This window comes from Arvicola amphibius, chromosome 1 (genome assembly GCF_903992535.2).
Source record: "Arvicola amphibius chromosome 1, mArvAmp1.2, whole genome shotgun sequence".
Classification (NCBI taxonomy): Eukaryota; Metazoa; Chordata; class Mammalia; order Rodentia; family Cricetidae; genus Arvicola; species Arvicola amphibius.
In genome coordinates this window covers 141,420,777-141,428,046 of record NC_052047.1, presented here as the reverse complement: position 1 = coordinate 141,428,046, position 7,270 = coordinate 141,420,777, and positions in this window count along the sequence as shown.

Here is a 7,270-nt window from a genome sequence, read left to right as displayed (position 1 = left end):
TAAAGCAAATCGTTTCCCAGAAAATTATGCCTTAAATATTGATTCAAGAGGAGAGAGGTGACCTGAGAGTTCTATAGTTGTTATCTCCTCATAAGAAAACCCAGCTGGTAACTGTCAAACACCACCAAGGGCAAAGGTCAAGAAGCATCAGGTGCAAGGACTTTGCCTCCCTCTGCTCACCAGAAAGCAGGACTCAGGTTAACAGATCAAAGGGACCCACTATCTCCCCCATCCCTGAAAGGTGAAAGTTAATACAGAGTTCTGTGAAGCCGTCAGGGAGGCCTGGAGGAATCCACGCCAACTAGCTCTAGCGTGACTGGGAGAGCATCCGTTTTCATTTGCTGCTAGGCAATGCTCTCGCCCCACAACTCTAGAGACCCTGAGTGTTTCTCTTGCCTTGTCACCTCTCCCAGGCTCACGGTTCTTTACTGAAGGAGCTACACAAGCTGCAATGCAAGGCCCGTTCTGAGAGCTGTTCATTCCCTAGTGTGTCTGTGTGCTTGTGAAACACACCCGTCAATAAGTGCCCATGCGCTTTTCTCTGACTCATCTGTCTTTTGTAACAGGATCCCTTCCAGCTAAGAACCTGTAGGAGGTGTTATTTGTCTCACACAGGTTGCATAGATGTGTTATACCAAGTCTGCAAGGAACAGAATATTCCAGTCTTAAACAAACACTTCCTGAGAGAAAAGTGGAAAATCTCCCCCAACTACTCTGAGACCACCTTTGAAACAAATTGAGTGAAGGCGGGACCAGAAAGGATAGTCCACTCTTACTCCTGATCCCATGTCTTCTGTAGAATATTATTTTAAGATGTGGTTCATTTTTTATGTTGTGGAACATTTGTTTAATGATGCAAAGATGTGTTGCAATCTTTTATGTTGCATTAGTTCGACTCTGTGAAACTGTGTTACTGTGCTTGTTTAAAATACCTGATTGGTCTAATAAAGAGCTGAATGGTTGGCAGGAATAGTGAGGCAGGAGAAAGGATAGGTGGGGCTGTCAGGCAGAGAGAATAAATAGAAGGAGAAATCTGGAAGGAGAGATCAAGGAATGAGAAAAGGAGAAGAGAATGCAAGGGACCAGCCACCAGTTACACAGCCAGCCATAGAATAAGAAGAAAGGTATACAGAAATAGAGAGAGACAAAGCCCAGAGGCAAAAAATAGGTGGAATAATTTAAGTTAATAAAAGCTGGCTAGAAACAAGCCAAGCTAAGGCCAGGCACTGATAAGTAAGAGTTAAGTCCCGTGTGTATTTATTTGGAAACTAGGTGGCAGGGCCCCCAAAAGAGCAAAATACCAAAAGAGTCAAAGAGAAAAAAAAAAACAAGCAAGCAAGCAAACAAACAAAAAAGAACTTCACATGTCTGTCATCAACACACTTGGTCCACGGTGGATACTTATTTCTCAATGTGATAATGCTCATGTCCAAAGGAGGGGGTTAAGGGAGAAGGAAAGAGGCAAAAGCTGAGAACTGTCTGCCCATCACCTTCCTGTGTCCAAACTCTGGGACTCCTCTGTAAGCACACATTCCCCAATAGGGACCCTGGCTAGGGAGGCTACTTCTGGGGTCCACTGCACCCCTCCTCTGGACGAAGCAGAGTCTGCCTTGCTGGACCTAGTGTTGCACCAATCAAGCAGAGAGTCAGTGGGTCTCATTGCCATCCTGTTTGGGTCCCGTGTCCTCCAGCATGCCACAGACAACACCTTAGCATTCCTTCCTTGCTCCAGGGAGCAGCCAGTGCATTTGAAAGCTGAGCCGTCAGTGTGGGAAGGTTGAGCTTGCTCAAGAAATCTCTAAATTAATTTCCAGGGCTTCAGAGTGGGCTCTGGATAGGGTTGATTTCATGATGATCCTGAAATCAGATCAAGGAGCCCATTTTGTGTAAGGAGAGCTCTGATTTTAGCAGACAGAATTGGATCTGAAGCCTAGAATCCTGGCCACTGAGGTTACAGCTGAGTGAACTGGTGGGCTGGCTGCTCCCAGCCTGTCTGGAAGGGAACACAGACCCAGGTCTGGCCAAAACACACTCCCTTCTAAAGGAAAAGGCATGCTGTTCTGGACAGTGTATCCCTCACCCTAGCCACGGGCCTCCGCAGACACCCACACTGTTGACAGGGATGTTTGTTCCCAGAAAGGCCCACCTGGGTATGGAGGAGGCCCCTGAGAATCCTTCCAACCCTGAGTGAAGATCTGGAATGAGGTCCTTCCTGGGGGACAAGGAGAGAAAGCCAGGAACCTCTGATCAGCCTGTATGCTCACCCTCCTCCAGGGATTATCGCTCCTGGCTTTTTTGGAGTCCTGTTTGTGCTCCTAGGAAGTCAGGCCTCTGTGGAATGAAAGCTGTGGCCAGTCACCCAGAGGGCCAACTTACCATGAAAGAAACAAAGCCCAGAATATACCTCTGGGACTACAGAAGGGACCTGGAGCTGAGTGGTAAGGGAGGTGGTAAGCTTCTGCTTGTACGAACCATTTTCCCTCTGTTATGCCAGGTCCCTTCTTTTTTTTTTTTTTTTTTTTTTTTTTTGGTTTTTCGAGACAGGGTTTCTCTGCAGCTTTTTTAGAGCCTGTCCTGGAACTAGCTCTTGTAGACCAGGCTGGCCTCGAACTCACAGAGATCCGCCTGCTTCTGCCTCCTGAGTGCTGGGATTAAAGGCGTGCGCCACCACCGCCCGGCTGCCAGGTCCCTTCTTACAAGGCTCCTCAGAAGATGTGCAAGGGTGGCACAGTGGGACCCGAAGGAGTTTCCGTGCAGAATGGCATTGTCTAACCTCAAAGATTACAGGCATGGCAGCCCAGCCTAGGCTCTGTTAAAGGTGCCTAGCAATAGCAGTCTCCAAGAGGGATGAGTACACTGGTGTCTGCATCCAGGAATCCATGAGAATGGAAATGAGCCATGAAAGCACCTGTCTCCAGTGCAGAATGCCAAGTTGCGGGTGTGGCTCCCTCCTTGGTGAGATAGGGACAATGCTCTACTGTAGAAGCAGCCAGCCAGACTTCTGCGCTGTTGTTCTCTTGATCTTGGCTTCTAGAAATGGCCCTGTCAGTGAGCTCCTGTCCCACGGCAACATTTTGCCAGGATCCCTGGGGACTCATGGAACTGTTGATGGGTGCTTTGAGTTCTATTACCATTGCTTCTGACTGGGGTCTCAAAGGAGTGTGGACAAAGGGCAAGCAGCTGGCATCCTGAGTCCCTGCCTTTCCTCCTGCCACCTCAGGGATTCATCTTGGGGTGTTTGGGTTTTTTTTTGTTGTTGTTCTTGTTTGTTTGTTTGTTTGTTTGTTTTTTTAAGACCGGTTTTCTCAGAAGCTTTCGAGCCTATCCTATCACTAGCTCTTGTAGACCAGGCTAGCCCCAAACTCACAGAGGTCCGCCTGCCTCTGCCTCCTGAGTCCAAGTGCTGGGATTAAAGGCATATGCCACCACCACCCAGCTTCTTGGGGTGTTCTTAAGGATCAGCATTTTACACAAGACTCTCCCTACAGCAGGGACTCTAGTATGAGGTAACCCAAAGTAACCAGGAACACAGGGTGGCTGAGGCTATTGAGCCCCCCTTCCTCTGCCCTTCTGTGTGTGCTGGCACCTTCTAGTGACCTCCTTTCCCCTACCCTCAGGTGTTCTGGCAGCTGCTAGTGACCTCCTTTCCTCTGCCCTCAGGGTGTGCTGGCACCTACTAGTGTTCCAGGAAGTTCCAGGAAACCCCAGAGAGTAAGGGCTATTTATGTACTTGAGGTTCCTGAGAGATCCACGCAAGCTGTGCCTCTAATGCCGTCCCTGCCTACCTGGCCAATGGTAGATCTAAGCAGTTCATCAAAGGTCCCTGGTGACAACACAAAAACAAAACAAAAATCCGCTGTGGGGGCGCACGCCTTTAATCCCAGCACTCGGGAGGCAGAGGCAGGCGGATCTCTGTGAGTTCGAGACCAGCCTGGTCTACAAGAGTTAGTTCCAGGACAGGCACCAAAGCTACACAGAGAAACCCTGTCACAACAAAACAAAGGCCCCTAGTGAAGGCCAGGTGGCCCTGCTTTTCTAGCCTGGCCTGGAAGGCAATGATTATTAAGTCACTGTGAGCATGTGCCTGTAGTTATTAATCTCTGTTTAATTCTTGAAATGCTTTTAGCATTACTGTGAGCTTTTCCATCAGAAATACAGGGTCATCCAGTTGTGTCTACAGCCAGACCCTACTGTAGAAAGGCACCCTTAGGCATTTGACCTCAGGGTCCCAACCTAGCATGTCCAGGTACCTCTCTGTGGGCTCCCAGAGCCATCCTGCCCTGAGATTCTGGGCTTACCCTCTGTAAAGGACTTATTCCTAGACTAAACCCAGCTCTACATACGGGCCCCAGACACCGTTTCCAGAGGCAGCCAGATGGGTGGGACACACGCACCTTCCTGGCTTAGAGGGACTTCCTTCTGTGTACTATCAAGTTTTAAAATAACAAGACTTCTGCTTCAAAAGTAATGTCACCTCATTGTGGGAAAACTAGAAATAAACCAGGTATGGTGGCACACCTTTAATCCCAGTACTAGGAGGCAGAGGCAGAAAGGGCTCCATGAGTTCAAGGCCAGCCTGGTCTATATAACAAGCTCCAAACCAGCCAAGACTACATAGCGAGAGCCTGTCTCAAAATATAAATAAATAAATAAATAAATAGCTGAAAAAAACTAAGTAGAAGGAAGGAGAGGCTATCTGGTGATGGCTGTCTATTGGGTAGAGCCCTCTTCCAGGGTTCTGTGTTCAACTGCCCTTCTAACCAGAGACCAAAGTGTCTACAAATAGCATTTACAGATTACACTTTATTTTTCACTTGTTAAAAAACAAGTAAAGATAAAGTGATCTTAGGAATTGATTACAAAACAACCCCATAAATTGGGTGGTGCCGGCACATACCTTTAATCCCAGCACTCAGGAGGCAGAGATAGGTGGATCTCTGTGAGTTTGAGGCTACCCTGGTCTACAGAGCGAGTTATAGGACAGACTCCAAAACTACAAAGAAACCTTGTCTCTAAAAAAACAGAAAAACCAACCCCATGTATTACACATTGATGTGGGACTTCCCTCTGTATGCTGTGATTACTACTGATAAATAAAGGAAGCACTTTGGGCCTATAGCAAGCTATAGGGGAACAGAACTAGGCAGGGAAAACTATGCTGAATGCTGGGAGAAAGGAAGTGGAGTCAAAGAGAAGCCATGTAGTTCCACCAGAGCCAGAGAACTTTAGCTGGTAGGCCACAGCCACATGGTGATACACAGATTAATAGAAATGGGTTAAATTAATATGTAAGAGTCAACCAATAAGAAGCTAGAGCTAATGGGCCAAGCAGTGATTTAATTAATATGGTTTCTGTGTGATTGTTTCTGTTCTGGGCAACTGGGACAAACAAGCAATGTCCTTACTACAACATGTAAGACCTACATTCAAAGAGATTCGGAGTGTATGAGAATTAAATATACACCAGAACAACACACTGAGGAAGCAGGTGTGTGTCTGAGCTACTTTTTATTGCTGTGATAAGACATTATGACCAAAGCAACCTACAGAAGAAAGAGTTTATTGGGGGCTTACAGTTTCAGAGGGTGAGAGTCCATGACCATCATGGCAGGAAGCATGCCAGCAGACAGACAGCCATGGTGCTGAAGCAGCCGTTGAGCGCTTACATCTTGAGACAAAGGAGAAAGCTAACTGGGAACGAATAGTGTGGGTTTTTGAAACCTTAAAGCCCCCCGCCCAGTGACACACCTCCTTCAAGGCAGCTTGAATATGAAAGTATTTGATCTCAGAGGGAGGCATTGGACAAACCTATTCCTGGGGTGTGGGCTAGAGACCAAGTCTTGCCTGCCTAAGAATGGAGAAAGTGGTAGAAGATAGCCTGTCTGTTTAAAGAAGAAGAAGGCCATGTTAAGGTCACTACTCAAATGCCACTACTTAAATGCCACTTCTCAATGCCACTTTCTAGAAATTCCCGTTGACCATTGGTCTCTAGATTATGATGTCCTGCTACAAGTCCATTCAGCATTGTCTTTTCCTGGTATTGAACCCTGCTTCTAAAGCATCTCCATGCTTGTGTAATTGTCCCCTGGTTCCTGAGCCCACTGAGGCAGGGGTGTACCGATCCTGTTCTCAGCATCTCTCCACAGTATAATGGCCTTCCTTATTTGCTGAGTGCCCCTTGCATTGAGGTGTGGAGTTCAGAGCCATCTCTCAGTCCCAGCAGATCTAAGCCCAGAATCTTAAACTGTAGAACAATAGGAGAGCTGTGGAGGCCTGAGATTCTTTTAGAGCCAGGGCTGTAGCTAGAACCTATGCTGATGTCGTGAGGTTGCTCAGAAGTAGGGGACCAGGAACAAGCCTCTAACAATTGTCCTGGAACTCAAAAATTCTGGAAACACTTGGGGGGTGGTTGTGCAGTGAGGAGGGGCCAGCGGGTGCATGGACATTCTTAGACCCATAAACTCCCTTGTCCCTGAAGTAAGAGCCAGGTGAGAAATAGTGCAGGCTGAAAGAACCTGAGATACAGAAAATTCAGGCGTCAGAAACTCATTTTTTTTTCTGGATGCATGCTGAGATGTTAACGCCTTCTCCCGAGAGGTCCTGTAGTGCACAGATTCTGAGCCTGCCATAAAGAAGGCCTGGGCAGAGGCGAGCATGCCCAGTGGGCACCTGCTTCCCTCTCTTGATCAATAATTGGGTCATAGCTCACTGTGGCTCCTAGCAGCTATTTTTAAATCCTTCTTTATAGAAATTCTGAGAAGCATTTTGCAGAAAAGAACCGGCACATCTAAATGAATTTTAGAGATGAGATGACCACTTCCAGCTGGGGCCAGCAGTCATTTCATTTAAAGGAAATGCTCTGCTTTCGGGAGAGGCAGCCAGAGCTAAGCCAAGTACACCTCCTTTTTTATTTTTTTATTTTTTCTGAGACAGGGTCTCACTATATAGCTCTAGCTGCTCTGGAACTTGCTATATAAAGCAAGCTGGCCTCAAGTACACAGAAATTCACCTGCCTCTGTCTCCTAAATGCTGGGATTAACAGTACAGTGCATCACGTCTGGCTCAAGTGCAGCGTTTGTTTATTTGTTTGTTTGTTTGTTTTTAAGTGCAACCTCTTTAGAGCTTGCTGTAGGGCTTAGGTGAGTGACTGCTCAGGCTCTCAGCTCAGCGATACCAACAGGGATCTGAGACAGATCTACGAGCCTCTGGGGTGAGCTCAGGGCTACCAGTCAGGTGATCAGAGATATTGTCTTTAAATCTTTTTTTTTTT